General features: G+C 44.9%; 1 pseudogene; it reads right to left on the reverse strand.

The window, feature by feature from the left end:
* Positions 1–3,429: 3,429 nt before the first annotated feature.
* Positions 3,430–4,181, reverse strand: LOC102495047 (N-acylneuraminate-9-phosphatase pseudogene; annotated as a pseudogene).
* Positions 4,182–11,447: the final 7,266 nt, after the last annotated feature.

Consider the following 11,447-nt stretch of genomic DNA (forward strand, 5'->3'; position numbering starts at 1 on the left):
AAAAAAATGAAAACATGAGGGCCAGCCTGTGACCTGGTGGTTAAGGTGACTGGATAGCACATGGTCATCCATGCAGTTCAAGTACTGGACTTGGGGACTTGAGAAACACACCAGGCACGTGTGCATGTGTGTCTAAAATCCCAAAAGGAGGGCGTGGGGGAGGAGAAGGGATTGCGGTATGAACACGCCTATGGGGTTTCGATCTCTCTCTCTCTCTTTTTGCTCTCTGTCTCTGTCTGGTGTCCTTAGACACCAGACAAATTTTGTCCTCAGACAAATTTTTTTAAATTAAACATAACATTTGGAATAAGGGGTGGAAGATTTACAAGTGATCTTTGAATAGGTGGCTTTAATTTCTTCTCTACATTTTTCTCTATTTTTGATTTTTTCTATGGTAAATAAGATAACTGATAAACCGAAATCATAACAATAATATTGACTTTTTAAAAAGATGCTTTGCCACAGGACACATGCACTGGTGAGACACAGAGACAGAGAGAGGGAAAGTTGGCCACACTGCAATCCCGTCTCCTCCGTTCGCCCCCTGAGATTTGGGGCACGCATGCGCACACAGCTGATGTGATTTTCAAGCCGCCGGGTCTGGGACTCGGACCAGGATTCTTAACCACCATGCCAACTGCTGACCCCAAGACTGACTTTAGAAGATGAATATCTGTGGGCTGGCTCCATGGCACAGCACTAATGAGCTGCTCAAGAGAAGACAGATCCCACATGGCAACCATGGTTTGAATCTCTGGCCCAGGCAACCTGAAACACACCAGGCATGTACGCAAGTGCCCAAGAACCTACAGATTGAGGGATTGGAGGAGGGGGATTTCAGAATAGCAGTATGACCAGACCCTTAGGCATGTGCTTATCTCTCTTTCTCATGCTTGCTTGTGTTCTATCATGAATAAAGTACCTGTTTATTGAACAGTAATTACTGGGTCATCAGAAAAGTCATGATGTATTTGTTCATGTATGTATTTGTTCATGACAAACATGTGTCATGACTTTTCTTTTTATTTTTACATCATTTTTAAAAATTTTAAGGAATATTATTCTAAAACAGAAACTCCATTAATAAAGTTATAGGTCTATTCCCATAGTTTAATATATCTTTTGTAACATTCCACTTAGAAGGTAGAAAACCACAGTTCTTCCGTAAGGAAGAGTGCAAATGGAACTGTAATATTGCATTATTATTCTGTATTATGCAAACTCTGAAGACAAGGAAATACAATCGTTTACTCGTTTCTCTCTAAATCATTTTTGCTGAGGAACTGCTCACTTTACATCCTAGGTGCTGCCTTGCTGAGCACTGCCCCCATAACATAGCAGTGATGAGTTTGCCCCAGCTAGCGTAATAATGCTGCCTACCCTCAGTCTGCAGGACAGCTAATGGACAAGCCCTCTGCACCACATGTCAACCAAGTGGAGAAACCACACACAAATGAGCTCTACCCAAATCCTCCAACTTAACAATTTTTAAACAGCAAACACATAGTCAAGATCATGCGAACACCGTCCCCAGAAGCACAAACGTGCTTGTTTCACAAATGTTCAGCTTCCTACGAAGGGCACCCTGCATCAGTCAAGGGCACATCACACTTTGAAAAATCGAGAATGAGATTAAACAAACAAGGGCATTTGTAGGAGGCAGCAAGTCCTGTTCTTAGGGGGCAGACAGAAAAGAACTGGCTAAAGAAATAGGTTCAGAGGTATAATTAGAGCTTGATTCTCTGAGTATCACTCCTGGAGTCATAGTTTCATATATCCTCACATAAAGTCTAATCGTTTACATTAGTATTTTCTTATACTGCAAAAAAACAAAACCAAAAAACGACCAAAAACCAATCCAAGTCATACTTGCTTGCTTCAGTTTACTCTAGGCTGGTAAGTGGGGTCTCCTGAGACTGTGCAGTCCAATGTTCTAAGGAAAACATTCTGGTTTCAAGATGATGCCTTGCTATAGTCATAAATTATTTAGCTTAAAGTAAAAAAATTAAATTCAGAAAGTTGTGAAATAATGAAGTTTTTCCAAAAAAATATGAAAAACAGGAGATTTAAGGTGATAACTCTAAGTGTAACCCTAAGAGTTACTTGTCTTAAAATGGCACCCTCAAAACAGTTCAGAGCAAAATCTGATTTCCCATTAGTTTCATCGAATGGGTGAAACCACTGTCAGGAGCACTGGGACTGCCGGACCAGGCTGCTCCAAGGTCACTGCCCTCTTACGGAGCCATGGAAAGAAAGTAACTCCGGTGCCCTGTGGGGGTTTGCACTTAGCCCAAGCAAGACAGTCTGGTCTGCTCAACCCCACTGGGTGCCTGGGAGAAGAGAGTGAGGGCATTTCCACAGGAGGCTTACGGACTGGAAGCTGAGCTCATTCCGGAGGGTATGAAAATCTCATGTGCAAGGAGCTTAAATGCCAATCTTGCCAGCTTTTTTTACTGGAATAATCTATTTGTTAAGTACACACCACAGAAGGAGTGCCCCCACCATCTGGAAAAAAGAGCAGGCAGAAAATGCACATTAATAATAGGAAAGAAAGTATTCAGGGCCACCTGTGGCATGGGGTTTAAAGTGGCTGGATCCCACACGGCCAACTGTGTGGTCTGAGTCCCGGATCCAGCAGCTTGAGAAACACGTTGGATGCATGTGTACGCATGCCTGGAATCCCAAAAAAGAAGGAGAAATGGAGGGGAAGTGATTGCGGCGTGACCACGCCCCACAAGGGGTGCTTTCTCACTATCCCCCCTTTTTTCTAATAAGTGAACACACCCTCTGGTAAAAGTTATTTAAAAATGTATACATCTGGAGACCAGCAGTTGGTGTAATGGCCATGCTGCTGGACTCCCATGCAGTCGATTGTGGTTCGAGTCCTGGATCCGGTGGCTCAAACTCATGGCAGGCACATGGGCATGTGTGCCCAAGATCCCGAGAGGAGAAGGGATTGCGGCGTGGCCACCCTCCCTGGGGGATGATATCTCACTTTCTGTCTCTCTCTTTCTGGTGAGCACACGTACCCTATAGCAAAAATATCCCCCCCCAAAAAGTATACATTCAAGATAGGCAAAAATGTGGTTTATGTTAATAAAGGAAAATAAGCAAAATAAAGCAAAATGTCTTGATTCTCATATAACTCAACACTCATTTCATAACCAGATCCAACTGCTCTGATAAATCTCTATTTTATGTGCTTTGGACTATTTACTTCCTCAAATTTTCTGAATTACACTACTAAAAGTCACTTGGATTAATGTAATCTGGATTTTCAGAAATCAATACCAGCCAATGGTTGGCTGTCAAAACTTAAAAGCAATGGACTTAGAGAACCTCCACAATCATGATCACTAAATCATAAGTGTGGAATTCTTAAACCTGGGCCATCGCACGTAAGATGTCCTCACTTTGGGACACTGGTCATTACGCCCTTCTGCGTGCTCCCGCTGACACACTGGCTTCGCAGTGTATACTCTGCAGGAGGGCAGGTAGCGCTAGCACAGAAGAAACTACATAACGCAGAACGGGGCACTACTCCGTTTTTATTTATCCAGACTGTGGCTTTCAGCCCTGTGCTGAGGTCTCCTTGTATATTAGTTTCTAACATGTCACCAGCCATCACACAGTCCCCAGGCTGCACTCCAAGGAGATCACAGCAGTGATAAAATATGGAAGGAGCTGGTCTCTCCTCTTTCTGCTCTCCACCTACAACAATGGTGTCAAAATAAGACTGACAGGCACAAGCCTCGGCCTTCTCCCTTTGGGTCTGTCTGTCGCCATTCGTTAACGAAAGCAGGAGGGCCTCCTTTCGCAGGGCTGTGAGCATGGCTTTGCCCTCTTCTGCTAGTGTCATGTGCTGTAAATGAGTAGATTTCCACAGGAAGTAGCATTCTTCAGCCAAATTCCCGGTTGGCTGTACCACCTTCGGTTTCCAGGATGGCTTCTTCCCAGTGCGAAGTCCTCAGGTCAGTACTGCAAGTGCGGGATGGATGTAAACACTCCCTGCTGAGTTTCACTTGAACTTTATCACAGATGACTTAAGCCTTTTCTTCATAATGGTATTTCGATTGTAAGAGCTTAATCACCTCCAGCATGCCTCTCCTGCTGGCCTGCACAGTGTCGGTGAGCGTGTTGTCCAGGTTAAAGAAAACGGACCGCATCCGGCTCAGGCCCATAACGCGGGCCGCGCGCTCCGGTCATGACTTTTCTGACAGCCCGATACATCCCAGACACTGACACCCTAACACAGTAACAACAGATAATCCCTGTGCTGTGGCGCTTCCATTGATTAGGGATAGGAGGGGGGTTTTATGAGGACTCTATTAATTGTCCCTTTGTAAAAGTGTCCTTTGATAGGGGCCAGACATCGGTGCAGCAGTAAAATGTGACATTCTATGAGGTTAACCCACATAGGGAAGTTCCCAGTTCACATCTGGAGACCTCCCTGAGTGCACAAAGCCTGTGTGTGCCCATGGTCCAGGGCTGATGGAAGTTGGAGGTGGATTGTATTATCAGGATCCTTGCTGGGGGTTGCAATCGCTTTGTCTTTCTCACTCATTAATTTTAATACATAAAATTAATTTTTAAAATTTTATATTGAGCCAATTAGGGTGGTAGGGGATAAGGAGGTAAAACTGCAGCCTCCTAGGGGTAGTGTGCTCCCCCCAAAGAAAGAAACGATGGTGACTGGAGAGGTGGGAAGGTGGGGAGCAGCTCCCATGGCCTGCGTCTAGATGTCACAGGGAGCTGGCTGCCGAAATCAGAGTTCTGCCTTCCTTGGGACAAGCCCACCTCTTAATTGCCTTCCCTGGAACATTGTGAAACTCAAGTTGGGAACCCCTAGCAGTGGAGGACCCTTGGTCAAACGGGGCTGAGAACAGGACAGGGCATACGGCTGACGTCAGCGTGGAGAAAGCCACGCCAGCCCACAGAGGTCAGGTGATGCAGGCACCAATCCCTGGCAGGGCAGTGGCTCTGCTCTGACTCACTTTTTTCAAGGAAAAGTGTTGATGTTTACTGAGATGAAAAGGCTGGAAGGACTTGTTCTATGTTACTGTACAGATATCGTTACCGAAGCCTCCAGGCTTAGGAAACTGCTGGCTTCCTCCAGCACCTCGTGGATGTCATCAGTGGGAACTATGGCAGAAAATATAACGATGCCCAGAGGGTGATGCAAAGTGTACAACCAGAGAGGCCAGAAAAGAGACAAATAATTACACAAGGCTTGTATTTGCCATGGCCACGTTTCAGACGATGGCCATCAGAGTTTCTTTTGTTTGGAAAACAAAGTGGCAAGACACGTTGAGACATATTCTTGAATACAGAAATCCCACTCCTGAGAATTTATTCTACAGAAATAATGTTTTATTATTTTTTTATTCAAAAATAATTTAATCTGGGGGGAAAAATTTGTAACCGTTAATGGTTAAAATCATGGACTTCAGAGGGTCAGATGGTGGTGTCACTGTAGAACGTGATGTTGGGTGAGGCTGACCCACACGGGAAGGTTCTGGGTTCACGTCCAGAGACCTCCCTGAGTGCCTTGGGCACACATGCGCCTATGCTAAGACTGGAATGAATCACAGAGTGATTGGGGAGTGTCTCTCTATCTGTCTGTCTAGCTCTCTTGGAAGAAATAAATATACTGTTGTTTTTTTTTTAACCCTGGGCTTTAGTATTAGAAAAACCCAAGTTTTGGGGACCAGCAATTGGTGTGATGGCTATTTTGCTGGATTCACATGTAGTCAACTGTGGTTCGAGTCCCAGACCTGGTGGCTTAAACTCACACCAGGAGTGTGTGTGTGCATGCCCAAGATCCCAAGAGAAGAATGGAGGAGAAGGGATTGTGGCGTGGCCATCCCCCCATTGGGAGATTTCTCCCTTTATGTGTCTCTCTGTCTCTCTGGTGAGCACACACACCCTATAGCAAATACCTCTCAAAAAAAAAAAAAAAAAAAGAAAAGAAAAGAAAAGAAAGAAAAACCCGTTTTGAATCTAGTTATTTTCCACTAAGGCAGCTGCCTGTTCTTAGACAAGTTGCTTAACTCCCATTTCCTCATCCGCAAAATGAAGGTAACAAAGTTCTCCACTCTACAGTTTAGTGAGGAATCCATGAGGCCGGGCAGTGAAGAGCAGAGCCTGGCACAGGGCACTTCCTCTAACACACAGCAGCTGCAATCAGAGGTGTGCTAATGACTGACAGCTGGCTCTCCAGATGCATAATCCTTGAGTCGAGGTGCCTGCCAGTCTCCTTGGTGTACATACTGCCATGACGGCTGATTTCAAGTTGCCAATGTGTTGTCATTGAATGCAAAGCTGAGAAAAGACGCACAATTTGCATGGGCCAGTCTGAGCCAGCACACCACTGGCTCCCATCATTCCGGATATAGTTACTTCTGAATAAAACATTCTAAATGCCCACCACTGGGGAGCAGCTAAGTAAATTCTGATCACACCAATTTGAAGGTGTTTGTGCCCATTATAAACACAGTTGCAGACTATATACCAGTAGAGAAAAAAGCTCTGTATTTTTTTTCTAGTATTCCTATTAAAAACAACAAAACAATACCTCCCACAAACTTCGGGACTTAAGAAACAGAAAGGTAGGGGCAAGCAGGTGGCATGGTGGTTTTAATGCTGGACTCTCACATGGCCAACTGCTGTTTGAGTCCTAGACCTGACGGCTTGTTTCCTGACTCCCACCCTCCACTCCCATCTCTCTCTAGTGAGTGTATGTGCCATATAGCAAAATTTTAAAAATAATAATAACAATGAACAAAAGTAAATAAATAACTTTTTTTAAAACCTAGAAATGCGAGGGCCGATTAATTTTTGGTGTTTGCTATAGCAGCAAGAGGTAACTAATAGTCACAGAACTACGAGAGATAAGTAAATTATGATTGCTGCTCTAAGCCTTTAAGTTTGGGGAGAGTTTGTTAAGCAACAATAGATAATGAATACATCATTATTCACAGTAACTTTAGACGAGAAGCTAAATTCTTTTTTCTTTTTCTTTTTTAGTTTTTGTTTTGTTGTTGTTATTACAGGGTGCATGCACTGACCAGAAAGAGAGAGAGAGAAAGTGAGAGAGTGAGAAATCACCCCTCAGGGGAGATAGGCAAGCTGCAATCCCTTCTCCTCTGGTCTCCCCTCAGGATTTTGGGCATACACACACATGCCTGGTGTGATTTTCAAGCCATCAGGTCTGGGACTCAAACTGCTATCGGCCATATGGAAGTCCAGTGCTTTAACTAGACTTAATAAATAAAAATTTTATTTACTTATTTTTTTTAATTTGCCAGAAGGACCTTGCACTCTGTGGAGAGAAACAGAGACAAAGAGAGTGAGAAAGCACATTCCACGGGGGGTGGTCATGCCACAATTCTTTTTCCTCCATTTCTCCCTCTGGTCAAGATTTTGGGCACACATGCACATGTGTCCAATGTGTTTTTTTCAAGCTGTCAGGTCCAGGACTTGAACTTCACAGTCGGCCATGTGGGATCCAGTCACCTTAACCACCATACCATGGCCTGACCCCAGCCCTTTATTTATCCTCTTTTTCTTGAGCCTCTAGTTGTACTTAAGACTGTTCCTTCCAGAAAATAACCTCCCTCCACTCTCCAATCCTCCTGGCCAGAGCCCACTGTCCTGAACTCTACATTCAAGCCTAGTTCCTTCTTGGTAAACATCTAGAAACTTCCATACACAACACACACATATTTGTTGTTGTTGTTAGAGAGATTTTTGCCGTAGGGCATGTGCTCACTGAAGAGACGGAGAGAGAGAAAGTGAGAAAACCAACCCCCCAGGAGGGATGGTCATACTAAAATCCCCTCTCCTCCATTCTCCTCTCAGGATTTTGGGCTCACACATACAGGCACCTGGCGTGAGTTTCAAGCCTCCAGGTCTGGGACTCGAACTGTGATCGTCCATGTGGGAATCCAGTGCCCAACCACTACACCACCTGCTGACCCCACAACAGACACATTCTAATCTTAAACTCATTTGCCTTCTCTACAATTAAAATGTTACAGCTGCCAGTACCTGACATTCGCTGAGTAGCTGACACCGAGTACTTGAGTATGTGTAATGTGCTGAGTACTCGAGTATGTGTAGTCATTGCTCGCAGACATTCGATATTATCATTTGTTCCCTTCTACTTTGTAATTATCTTTTCTTAATACCTTTCACGGGTCCAGTCCTATAGCCTCATGGTCCAGGGAGCTGGATCCCACATAGCCATGAATTGAATCCTTTCCTCTAGCAGCTTAAAAAGCATGCCGGGCATATGCATGTGTACACCAAATCTTAACAGGATGGAGAAATGGAGAAGAGATTGTGGCATGACCACGTCCCTCTGTCTCTCTGGAGTGTACATGCCCTCCATCAGTTAAGAAAAATATTATTTTAAAATTTATTTATTTATTTAGAGAGAGATTTTTGCTATAGGGTGTATGCACTTGCCAGAGAGACAGAGAGAGATAGAGAGATGAAAAGCGAAAAATCACCACTCGGGGGGATGGCCACGAAACAATCCCTTCTCCTCCATTCTCTTCTTGGGATTTTGGGCATGTGTGCACACATGCCTGGCATGAGTTTTAAGCTGCCAGGTCTAAGACTCGAACTACAGACAACTTCATGGGAATCCAACAACATAACATCATGCCATCTGCTGGTCCCTAGAACGTTATTTCTATAATCAATTTGACTGAGGGACTCCCTTGATTTCTTTTTTTATTTCTTTTTTTTGGGGGAGAGGTTTTTGCTATAGGACGTGTGCACTTGCCAGACAGACAGAGACAGACATAGAGACAGAAAGCGAGAAATCACCCCCCAGGGGGGATGGTCATACCGCAATCCCTTCTCCTCCATTCTCCTCTCGGGATCTTGGGCACGCACGCACACGCGCCCAGTGTGAGTTCTAAGCCACCAGGTCCGGGACTCGAACCGCAGTTGACTACATGGGAGTCCAGCGACATAGCCATTACGCCAACTGCTGGTTCCTGGGACTTCCTTGATTTAAAGCCATCTCTGGCGACTCTTCATAGTCTGTAGTATCAACTCTAGCATGCACCCCAATATGCAAACATTTATTTATAAATTATGCCCATATACCACTGTGCTAATCATTAGGTACATTATAAATCAGACAGGGAAATTCCCCAAAAGATAACATTGGCAGATTAAATAAAAGTTCTATTATTTCCTGGTGCACAGTGGAGGTTGTACGCACTACCGGGAGACCACAGGCCCACAGAAGGAAGTTCAAGAGCATACTCCTGACTTCTCAGGCCTTTAGCGTCTCGCTCGGCTATCTCTGGTTTCTTTTCCCTTCACTCCCTTCCCTTGTTCTCAGCGCTATGGGTCCAAATGGAAGGATCTGAACTTGAAGATCCCCCAGCCTCTCTGCTTTCTGTTGTCATAGGAAAAGTCATGACGTATTTTTTTTCTATGCAAAAATGTGTCATGACTTTTCCAATGACCCAATATTTGCTGCTCTCTTTGCTTGGAATAGTCTTCCCTGAGCCCTAAGTCAATCATACTCTTTTTTATTTGTTTGTTTAAGGTTTTTTTCATAGGTCATTTGCACTCACCAGAGAGAGTCAGTGAGAGGGTATTTGTTTTCATAGGTCATTTGCTCTCACCAGAGAGAGTCAGTGAGAGGGAAAGTCAGAAATCAGCCCCCGGAGGAAGGGATGGCCATGCCACAATCCTTTCTCCTCCATTCTCCTCCTGGGAGTCTGGGCATGCGCACACATATGACCAGCATGATTTTCAAGCTGCCAAATTTAGGTCAGCCACTTGGGAGTATAGTGCCTTAACCTCATAGGTCATTTGCTCTCACCAGAGAGAGTCAGTGAGAGGGAAAGTCAGAAATCAGCCCCCGGAGGAAGGGATGGCCATGCCACAATCCTTTCTCCTCCATTCTCCTCCTGGGAGTCTGGGCATGCGCACACATATGACCAGCATGATTTTCAAGCTGCCAAATTTAGGTCAGCCACTTGGGAGTATAGTGCCTTAACCACTACGCCACCTGCTGACCCCCTGTACTCATTTCTAAAGGCTCTCCTTAAGCACTCCGTTTTCTTTTGGTTACTTCTGCCTCCATGTCCCATCCATTTCCCACGCAATATCTTTTTCTTAGCCTCTCAGGAGGCTGCAAGCTCTCTGAGGGCAGGGCTGTCTTAGTCATGTCATCACGACATCCATAATGCTGATAAACAGAAGTAATGCCAAGAATCATGGGTAATACATTTATAGTATTGCTCGGCAATGCTCCAAATGTTTGACACATAGTAATGTATCCTGTGAAGTAGCTACATTCGTTTCTACTTTGCCGAAAGACAAAAGGTTTAGTAAGTTCCCACAGGAAATGCTGAGCACCTCCGTTCTCTCTCACCTGCGGAGTGGACTTGCATCACCCAGGCAGACTTGGCCAGGATGTTCTCACGTGGAGCCCGTTGGTCCCAACCTGAGTCTGTGCTGCCCTCTGCTGGCCAGCTCTGCTCTTCCACAGGATTCTTGTGGTTCCAGAATCCCTGCATGGAAGCGAATCCTGCCCCAAACCCTCCAGGTCGTCAGAGCTAGAGTCTGGGGTCTGACAAGCCCAGGATGATTTGAGGGGAGAGTAGAGTCAGAGGAAGATGTGGGAAACAAGTGAGGATTTTCTTTTGAGCCACATGCCTGAAGAACCGTCTCCGTCTTAGGGGATGCTGGGATAAAATCACTCAAAAACCAAATTGGGAAAGTAAACTCTCTGCCCCCAAGTGCCATAAAATGTACCCCTAGACCAATAGAAATAGGAATGCTTCTTTTTTTTTTTTTAAGAAAAAAGTAGGTAATCTTATAGATTATTCTTACATTAGGATACCTGTAGAGTAGAAAACTGAATGCAAATTTATATAACACACTGGTTCTCAGGTCAGCCAGGTGGCACAGTGGTTAAGGCAGCTGGACACCACATGGCTGAGGGTGTGGTTCAAGTCCTGGATGCAGTGGCTTGAAAAACACACCAGGCATGTATGTGTGAGTGCCCACAATCCCAAGAAGAGAATGGAGGAGAAGGGATTATGGCATGACCATCTCCCTAGAAAGGTGATTTCTCGCTTTCTCTCTCTGTCCCTTTCAGACAAGTGCATGTATCTTACAGCAAAACAAAAGAATAGCAAATACAAACAGTGCTTCTCACACAGAGTGCCTCATGGACCTATTCAAAAATGTGGAGGCCTATGTTCCATCCCAAGCCTGCTGATTCAGACACCACAAATGCTACCTCTTGGGGCAGGCCTCAGGGGACATTTTCCCAAACCCAATCGCTCGAAGACCATTTAACATTCCACTTTTCCAGACAGAGCAAAGCCAGTGCCTTTCCATTTCTGATTCAGTGGAAAACACGCATTGTCAGGGCCAACAGGTAGCGTGGAGGTTAAAGTAGCTGGATC

Source organism: Tupaia chinensis, unplaced genomic scaffold, assembly GCF_000334495.1.
Source record: "Tupaia chinensis unplaced genomic scaffold, TupChi_1.0 Scaffold000355_1, whole genome shotgun sequence".
NCBI lineage: Eukaryota > Metazoa > Chordata > Mammalia > Scandentia > Tupaiidae > Tupaia > Tupaia belangeri.